Raw genomic sequence first — 10,055 nt, 5'->3', positions numbered from 1 at the left:
ACACCTCTTTCCTCAGGTGGCACAAGGCTACATGAGCACACTGGAGTGCCATGCTGTCCATGGGTCTGCACCACTGCCACAGAAATAATGGATCGAGTCAGTTATTGGATGCTGGCTGATAGTTTCTCTTCCAAAGGAATTAGTGGGTCATGGAAACAGACCCTTTGGCCGAATCAGTCCGTGCCGGACATAATCTCAAACTAAATCTGCCTGCTTCTGGCTCATATCTCTCTTAAACATTTCCAATTCAATTATTTACCTAAATGGCTCTTAAATGCTGTAACTGTACCTCCGGAAGTTCACTTCACAGACAAACCGCTGGACATTTTAAAAAAAAAAATTCAATTGCAACCCCCATTTCTCTCTCTAAATATTTCTCTTCTCAACTTAAAATACATCCCCAAGTCTTGAAATCCCCCACCCTGGGGAAAAGACACCTGCCACTCACCTTATCTACACCCCTCATGATTTTATAAATCTCGACAAGGTCACCCCTCAACCTCTTATGTTCTGGTGGGAAAAGTCCCAGTCTATCCAGCTTCTCCCTGTAACTCAAACGCACCACACCTGGCAACATCCTGGTAGATCTCTTCTGAGCCTTCTCCAGTTTAATAAATATCCTTCCTATAACCACACACCGTGCTCCCGAAGAGGCCTCACCAGTTTCCTGTACAGCGTCAACACGACATTCCAGCTCCTACACCCAAAGGTCTGAGCAATGAAGGCAAGCGTGCTAAACACTTCTTCACCACCATCCCGTCTACTTATGATGCAAACTTCAACAAAGTATGCACCTGAACCTGTGGGTGTCTCTGATCTACAATACAACCCAAGGCCCTACTTTTAATTATATTACATGTTTTACAAAAATGCACTACCTCGCATCTATCCAAATTAAACTCCATTTGCTACTCTTTAGCCCATTAAACAAGTGATCAAGATCTCTTCATAATCATAGTTCTCAGAGAAACCAGTAAAATTGTGTGACTAGATGAGGCATATGCTGATGGGATGTTCCCAAAGACTGGGGAAGTGTCCAGAACTGGGGGTAATTGTTTAAGGAATAAACCTTTTAGCAATGAGGAAAAAGTCCTTCAGCTAGAGACTGGTGAGCTTATGGAAAGGGGAATGTTCAATGAGACCAGGGTACCCCTCATACACCAGTCACTGAAAGTCAACATCGCGGGTGCAGCTGGAGAAGTGATGGCCTTGTGGCATTATCACTGGACTGTTAATCCAGAGATCCGGATAGTGTTCCGGGGACCCGGGTTCAAATCCTGCCACGGCAGATAGTGGAATTTGAATTCAATAAAATATCTGGAATTAAAGATCTAGTGATGGCTCTGAATCTGTTGCCAATCGTTTGGGGAAGACCCCATCTGGCTCACTAATGTCTTTGAGGGAAGGAAACTGCCATCCTTATTTGGTCTGGCCTACATGTGACTCCAGGCCAAGTACAGCAATGTAGTTGACTCTGGATAATTAGGGATGGGCAATACCGTCATCCCGTGAATGAATTAAAAACAGGTAAATGATACACTGGCCTTTGTAATGGGAGAATTCGAGTACAGAGCAAGGACATCCTGCTGCCATTGTACATGGTAAGGGCATTCCTGGAATACTGTGTTTTGGGGGCTCAGTATCTGAGGAAGAATGTTCCGGCTACAGAGGGAGCGCAGCAAAAGGTCCACTAGACCGATTCCCAGGATGGGCAGTACCCACGCATGAGAGACTGGATTGGTAGAAGCATAACCACCGAAGCCCAACTGGGTTAGATGGGGTGAACATAGGAAGGGTATTCCTGATGACCTGGGAAGGGAGTGCGGTTTGGTACAGAACCAGGAGAAGGAAGTACTCCAATTACAGTCCTTCCCACCCACGTTTGTGCCAGTACTGAGCCTCGAGTCTGCAGTGGGCCAAGTCTCCAGATCACGTTGGGTTTCAAAAACTGAGGCATTGCTTCCATCCCGTAAGGGCCATGCCTCCTCACAACGGGAACTCGTCTCCCCATGACAGGCACTCCAGTCTGGGCCTCCTGCCCCACCGCCCCTCACTCCCCCTGCACCAGCTTCCAGTCTGGGCCTTGCATCTGCTCCCCTGTGCCAACCTCCAGTTCCCCTTCAAGTCAATTCAAACAGTTAACAGTTAAAAGAAAACACTCCAGAAAAGAGAAAAAGAAGAGGTGGAGCAGAGGAGCTCTAGCTGGTGTGTCCTACTCTCCTGCCATCTTGTCTGTCATGTTCCGCAGTCCCTGAAGGCTGTGGTTGGAGAAGGCTGACGGAATAGTTGCCTTGATCTGTCAAGGCATGGCTTTGAAGAGAATACAGTGGGACTATACAAAATGTTGGTTCGGCCAAAGAGTATTCCTTGCCGTTCTTGTTTCCAGGTTACAAGAAGGATATGATACTACTAGAAAGGTGCAAAGGAGATTTAGCAGGATGTTATTGGAGCGTTTACTTGTGAAGATTAAAGAGATTGAATAGATTGGTAACAAAGTGTGTAGCTGGATGAACACAGCCCGAAACGTCAGCTTTTGTGCTCCTGAGATGCTGCTCGGCCTGCTGTGTTCATCCAGCTCCACACTTTGTTTTCTCGGATTCTCCAGCATCTGCAGTTCCCATTATCTCTTGAATAGATCGGTGTTGTTTTCCTTAGAACAGTGGAGACTGAGGGGGTATGTGATTGAGTAGGGGCATTGACAGGAAAAGCTCACCTTGGTGAAAGGAACAGTGACCAGGAACAGGAGGTTTAGAGGGAACATGAGGAAAACATTTTCTACCCAGAGGGTGGTGGGAATCTGGAACGCACTGCCTATAAAGGTGGTTGAGACAGAAACCGTCATGACATTGGAGAAGTATTTAAACATGCACTTGGTGATGCCAAGGCAATACCAGGCTATGGGCAAAATACTGTAAATTGAGATCAGAATAATTAGATGGTTGTTTTTGACTGGCATAGACTCGATGGGCTGAAGGGCCATCTATGACTCAATGATACCAGATTGCAAGGACGTCGAATCTTTTGGACAATTACGAGGGCTGAGGCCCTTCCACTTCAATGTCCACCATCCTCTTACCTGACTCACTCGCAACTACAGCATCCTGTGTGAGATCTCTGACTAAATCAGAAGAGCCGAGGGTATGGAGTTTTCTAGAACAAAAGGTCCAGGTAACTTTCCTCTTCTCTGATACATCTCAGTGTCTGGAGTGCAGTCTCCAGCTCATTAACTCAGAGCCAAATTCTTTGAGCTACAGATATTTGCTGTAGCTCGGATCACATTGCCATCTGCCAGTACCCACATACTGCAGCTGTAACACATCACTTGAGTAACCATTACTTTTTCTTTTGCTAATTAGTTGATAAGAGACCAAGCTATGACTAATAAGCTTTAGTAGTGCTAAATGCTGATATTCTAATAAAGCATTCTAATAAAACATTCTAAAGTATTCTAATAAAGCATTATAACAAATTATCCAAGTTCAGAAACGTACTCATCAACAAATCTGTTTCCCTGTGACAGAGTATATTGATCTTCGGAACATGCTTGCTTTAGTCTGAAGCCAGACTGGCCACTGTTTTTATGATCTGCCCCCCTCCCCTCTCTCTTCATACTGTTTTTATGGCCTGTTCTGCATTCTGTCCCTTCATGCTCCCTCCTGTGCTCTCTGCTGGTGCTCTCATGTCTGTTCTGAACTCTACGCCTTTTATCCTCCATCCCCATGTGTTCTCCACACCATTTCTGCTGTGTCTCCATTGTATAAATCTTTAAGGATCTGGAAGTTGAATAAGAAAAACTGCCTTAAAGCATCATGATGACGTCATATGAACTTTGTGGGAGAGCAGCTTCAAAGGAGTAAAATCTGTCATCTAGGATTTCCTCGCAGGCTCTCTAGCCACAACACGGCAGCATAACCTGTACCTTGTTATAATGCAGAAACATGTTTAAGACAAGACCTTCTTGTTAGACTAAAAAGTTGATTTCCTTTATGTCTCTTCATGTTTTCTTCGTTCTTTGTCTCTTCCTTCTTGTTCTCTTTACTTTCTCCTCTGACACATTCTCTTCACTCTCTCCCCCTACATTTTATTTTAATGTTTCACTCTCCAAACACTCCGTCAATTTTGTTTGCACTCTCTGTCTTCACCTTCTCTATGTGCTCTCTCTCTCTCTCTCCCTCCCTCCACATGCTGTTTCCACAACGTCCTTCCCTCTTTGTGCTTGTTTATGTTCCCTCCAGTTGGGAGATCTGCCCAGTCCAATTATTTGTACTCAATAGGATAACACTCACTTCAGTTCAACAGTGAACTATTAGGTATGACCGTCTGTAATGAATGGGGAGGTTGCTCTGATTGACTGCTGATAGCATCAAGAGAAACTGAGATAAAAACAGGGGAACAGTAAAATGTTATTAAATAAAACTAGAAGGGTTGAAAACACTCAGCTGATCAGCTAGCTTTCATGGAAAGAGAAATAGCATTCACATTCTCAGTTAATGAATCCTCAAAAAATCTTTGGGTCTAGTGAGACTTTACAATACGTCATCACTTCTGCATATTATGTGGGAATTTTAATATCCCTGATCTCCTTGAAATCAAAACATTGTTCCATGCGCAGGAAACGCAGTTCAGGAAGAGTTAATATACTAAATGACCACTTGTCCACAAAGATAATCAACTTACAACTGGTAGTGACATCAATGAAGCCAAGGACATGTTAGAACGTTTTACTGCCACATGCTGCTTTGCTGAGATCTGGCATGCCTCAGTTTTGGATAATAACCATGCAGCAATGCTGAGTAGTGAGAATGGTGTCACATCACCACTGCACTGAAAACCACCAAATTGAATGCCTTGAAGACTGAAGTGGAACAGATGATAAAACAGTTTCTCAACAATTGTCCAGAGATGAGTGTACAAGAATTCGAAGCTGGTTTTTGAATATGTTTAATGCAGCAGTGAATTGATTCTGGTAGGTGAGGGAGTTAAATATTCTTGGAGGTTAGTGGGAATATGGATTTATGGTCCCAATCAGATCAATTGTGACCTTATTAAATGCAGCAGGCTTGAGGCACCAAATGGCCTACTTGGGTCTTTTGTTCGTAATAGGATAAAAATCATCTTAAAAGTTTGTATGTTCCTCACATATAAAAACTCTGCAAGAAGCAGTGCCGTATGACCATATTTGCAGGAAATCCAAATGAAATCCATGCCTCTCAAAAGGAAAGATTGATGACTCATCCCCACCTCCCCTTGAGCAATTATTTTCTGTCTGTAATAGCCACTGCTTCCGGTTAGAACTCCTGTGCAGGAGAACATGGAAGGAGACCAAGGGCCACATTAGTTTTAAGGATGATATCGCCACTTGGTGGAGGAACATTGTATAGCAGCAATAATATTCACATTTGAACATAGCACATAGAACACTACAACACGGTACAGGCCCTTCGGCCCTCGATGTTGTGCCGATCTGTGAAACCAAACTGTAGCCCATCTAACCTACACTATTCCATTATTACGCATATGTTTATCCAATGACCATCTAAATGCCCTTAAACTTGGTGAGTCTACTACTGTTGCTGGCAGGGCATTCCACGCCTTTACTACTCTCTGAGTAAAGAACCAACCTCTGACATCTGTCCTGTATCTTTCACCCCTCAATTTAAAGCTATGCCCCCTCGTGCTAGCCATCACCATCCTAGGAAAAATGCTCTCATTGTCCACCCTATCTAATCTTTCAATCATCTTGTGTGTCTTTATTAAGTCACCTCTTAACCTTCTTCTCTCTAACGAAAACAGCCCCAAGTCCCTCAGCCTTTCCTCATAAGACCTTCCCTCCATACCAGGCAACATCCTGGTAAATCTCCTCTGCACCCTTTCCAAAGCTTCCACACCCTTCCTATAAGGCAGCGACCAGAACTGTACACAATACTCCAAGTGCGGCTGCACCAGAGTTTTGTACAGCTGACATGACCTCATGGCTCCGAAACTCAATGCTTCTACCAATAAAACCTAACACACCGTACGCCTTCTTAACAACCCTATCAACCTGGGTGGCAACTTTCAGAGAGCTATGTACATGGACACCAAGCTCCACCTCTCACTTTTCAATATGAAGCTCCATCTCTCTCACTTTTCAATATGTAGCTCCACCTCTCCTTTCAATACGAACCTACACCTCTCTCCTTGCTCTTTTACGAATAAAACACCTTCTCTCTCACATTTTATAAATAGAGCACCAGCTCTCTCTTGATAATGGGAACTGCAGATGCTGGAGAATCCAAGATAACAAAGTGTGAAGCTGGATGAACACAGCAGGCCAAGCAGCATCCCAGGAACACAAAAGCCGACGTCCCGGGCCCAGACCCCCCACCAGAGTAATGAAGAAGGGTCTAGGCCCGAAACGCCAGACCATGCGCCCCCGAGATGCTGTCCGGCCCGCCGCGCTCATCCAGCTCCACACCCTGCTACCAGCTCTCTCTTCATTCTTTTTATAATGAAGCTCTGCTTTTCTCCTTGCTCTTTTCAACATGAAGAGCCACCTCTCTGCACTCTTGTTAAATTGAAAATGTATTGTGTGAACGAGAAGCTACATTTTTAATACACAGAATCTTGTTCATTGTTTACAGAAAGAATATGTACTCACATTGTGTCTGTTAAAACTAGAGAAAATACATGACAACCACTTTCTTGTTGATTATTGAAGGCAATGCCCTGAAAAATGGAAGTCACCCTGCCTGGTTTAAAATTTAAACAAAGTTTGCAAGTTGGCTGTTGTTAATGGGTTTTTTCAATTCACTCATGGGATGTGGATGACCCTGACCCTAACTCTATAACAGACCGACCAGCATTTATTGCCTGTCCCTAGCTCCCCTTGAGAGGGTGGTGGTGAGTTGCTATCTTGAACTGCTGCAGTCCATGTGCTGTGGGTTGGCCCACAAAACCTTTAGGGAGAGAATTCCAGGATTTTGACTTAGCAACAGTGAAGGAATGGAGATATACTTCCAAGTCAGGGTGGTGAGTGACTTCAAGGGGAACTTGCAGGTGGTGGGTGTTCCCATGTAACTGCTGCCCTTGTCCTTCTGGATGGAAATGATTCTGCATTTGGAAGGTGCTGTCTAAGGATCTTTGGTGAATTTTAGTTTGGTTCACCACCTGAAGAAATATGCTGATTAGATTCCTTAAAGTGTGGAAACAGGCCCTTCGGCCCAGCAAGTCCACACTGCTCCTTGAAGCATCCCACCCAGACCCATCCCCCTATAACCCACACACCCCTGAACACTATGGGCAATTTAGCATGGCCAATCCACCTAACCTACACATCTTTGGACTGTGGGAGGAAACCGGAGCAAACCCATGCAGACACGGGGAGAATGTGCAAACTCCACACAAACAGTCGCCCGAGTTGGGAATCAAACCAGGGTCCCTGGCGCTGTGAGGCTGCAGTGCTAACCGCTGAGCCACCGTGCTGCAGATGTTCCCATACAATATATAAATATACATAGCCCCCTAAGTAGAAAGAAGATACTTTTTATTTTCTATAATGACACTTATTATTTGTCTTTCACAACATTCACTTCAATAGATCTAAGCAAAATGTTTCAGTATACAATATGCACCTGTATGTCAACCGACTTCTGGAGAGTTGTTGAGTTGTTTATCATCTGTTCCACTTCAGTGTTGCAGGCATTCCACTGTGGCCCTTTATTTGGATGTTTTCAAAGCAGTGAGGCCTGCCAGATCTCATCAAAGCAGCCTGTGGCAGTGAAGATCTAACACGTCCTCACCTTCAATGGTGTGTCTCCCATTTGGAAAGTTGATTATCTTTGTGAGCAAGTGGTCACTTAGAATATTAACTCTTCCTGATCTAGGTTTCTTGCATATGGAGTAATGTTTTGATTTCATGTCGATCAGGGGTATTTAAATTCTAACATAATTTGCAAAGTGTTGATGTTTGTAAAGTCTTACCTGCCTCGAATACTTATTGAAGATTCATTGACTGTCAATGTTAACTCCATACAGTCAGAAATGGAGATACAATGGTCATAGCAGTGTTTGAAGACACAAAATTTTCCATTAATATTGACAGCAGGGGCGATGAATAATAATATCATTTAGATTTTCAGATGAGAAAGTACTGTTCACAAGCACAGAAGGAGGATTGTAAGAACTGACAGATCGACCAGTAACAGCAGGCATGAACTCTGGAATGAAAGTAATCATTGACAAAATTAAATTGATGCAAATCTCAAAATTAATGGGATGAAGGGAACTTAGAACAGGTGTTAAGTATTTAGGACGCTTAATATCTTTAGGAGAAAAGTACATCAAAGAAGTAGGACAGTATAGCTGCAACAAAGGCCACATTAGGTAAGATGATTCGTTGGGTCCCCAAATAAAAATCTCAAAAAGTGATTTGTAAAGAGCTCATTTGGAGTCATGTTTTGAGTGGAAAAGACAGCTTGAACCTTATGAAAAAAGGGAAGCAATTTATTAGATGTCTTTGCAGTGTGGGTTTGGAAGAGAACAGATGGAATGTACTGTATAGAAAAGTCACAACTGATGAAGTGCGCTGGAGTATATTGGAACAAGAGCATTTGCTGAACACAAAATCTTCAGAAGAGTCTGGTACAGCACATCTCAAGTGAAAGTAGATTGGAGACGTAATAGATGCAAGATTTGAAGGGGAAATAAGAGGAAGAGAGTATCAATGCTGAACAGCTTGGAAACTGAAGGACATCACTGGCAAATGAAAAGATTGTTACTGGATACATTGATAGTCTTTTCCGATCATGAGCCAAGACCCTGTCTTTGGGTAGTGCATGTGCAATGGTTCGGAGAATCACAGAATGATTATGGCGCGGGAGGCCATTCGGCCCATTGTACCTAGTACCAAAATCCTGCCATTTCCCATATCCCAGCACAACATTTGTGCTATGCTAACTTGAATGCCTTAATTGAATATGCTTCCACATACCTAAGCGGTGCATCACAGACCTTATCTACTCACTGTGCAAAAAAATTTTCTCACTTTTTAAATTCATTTGTGGAATATTGGTGTCACTGTCTTGGCACAGCATTTATTGCTCTTCTCTACTAGCCCCTTGAGAAGGTGGCAGTGAGCTGCCTTCTTGAACCGCCACAATCCATGTGCTGTAGGTCGATGCCCTTAAGGAGTGAATTCTTGTGCTTCTAGATGAAAGTGGTTGTGGGTTTGGAAGGTGCTGCCTAGGATTTTTGGTGAATTTCAGCAATGCATCATGTAGATGGTACACACTTCTACAACTGAATGTGCATGGGGGAGGGGTGGATGCTTGTGGATGTGGTGCCAAAAAAAGCAGGCTGCTTTGTCCTGGATAGTGTCAAGCTATACGTGTTGTTGGAGCTGCACCGATCCAGGCAAGGTAGGGGTTTTCCATCACTCTCCTGATGTGTGTCATGTAGATGATGCAAGACTTTGGGGAGACAGAGGTGATTTACTTACCATGGTTTTCATAGCCTCTGTACTGCCATTGCGGCTGTTATGTTTATGTGACAAGTCCACATGAGTTCCTGGTCAATGATAATCCCAAGCATGTTGATAGTAGGGAAATTCAGTCACGGAAACAGCATTGAATGTCAAGGGGCATTGGTTAGGTTGCCTCTAATGGGACATGGTCATTGCCTGGCATGTGTATGGCATGAATGTTATTTGCCATTTGTTAGCCCAAGACTGAATATTGTGCTGGTCTTGTTGCATTTAGACACTTACTACTTGAGGATGAGGAATCACAAATGGTGCGAAATCATCAGCGAGCATGTCTATTTCTTAACTTGTGATGAAGATAATCTATAAAGCAGCTGAAAATTGTTGAGCCTAGAATACTACCCTGAGGAACTCCAGCCAAGAAATCCTGGAGCTGAAATGACTGACCTCCAAGAACCACAGCCATCTTCCTGAGAGTTTGCCCCAGATACCCATTGATTCCAATTTTGCTCGGGCTCCTTGATACCGCACTCGTTCGAATGCAGCTTTGGTATCAAGGGCTGTCACTCTCACCTTACCTTTGGAATTGAGCTCT

Source organism: Stegostoma tigrinum, chromosome 41 (genome assembly GCF_030684315.1).
Source record: "Stegostoma tigrinum isolate sSteTig4 chromosome 41, sSteTig4.hap1, whole genome shotgun sequence".
In the NCBI taxonomy this organism is placed as follows: domain Eukaryota; kingdom Metazoa; phylum Chordata; class Chondrichthyes; order Orectolobiformes; family Stegostomatidae; genus Stegostoma; species Stegostoma tigrinum.
The sequence above is the reverse complement of the archived record's forward strand: the minus strand, read 5'-3'. Positions refer to the sequence as shown.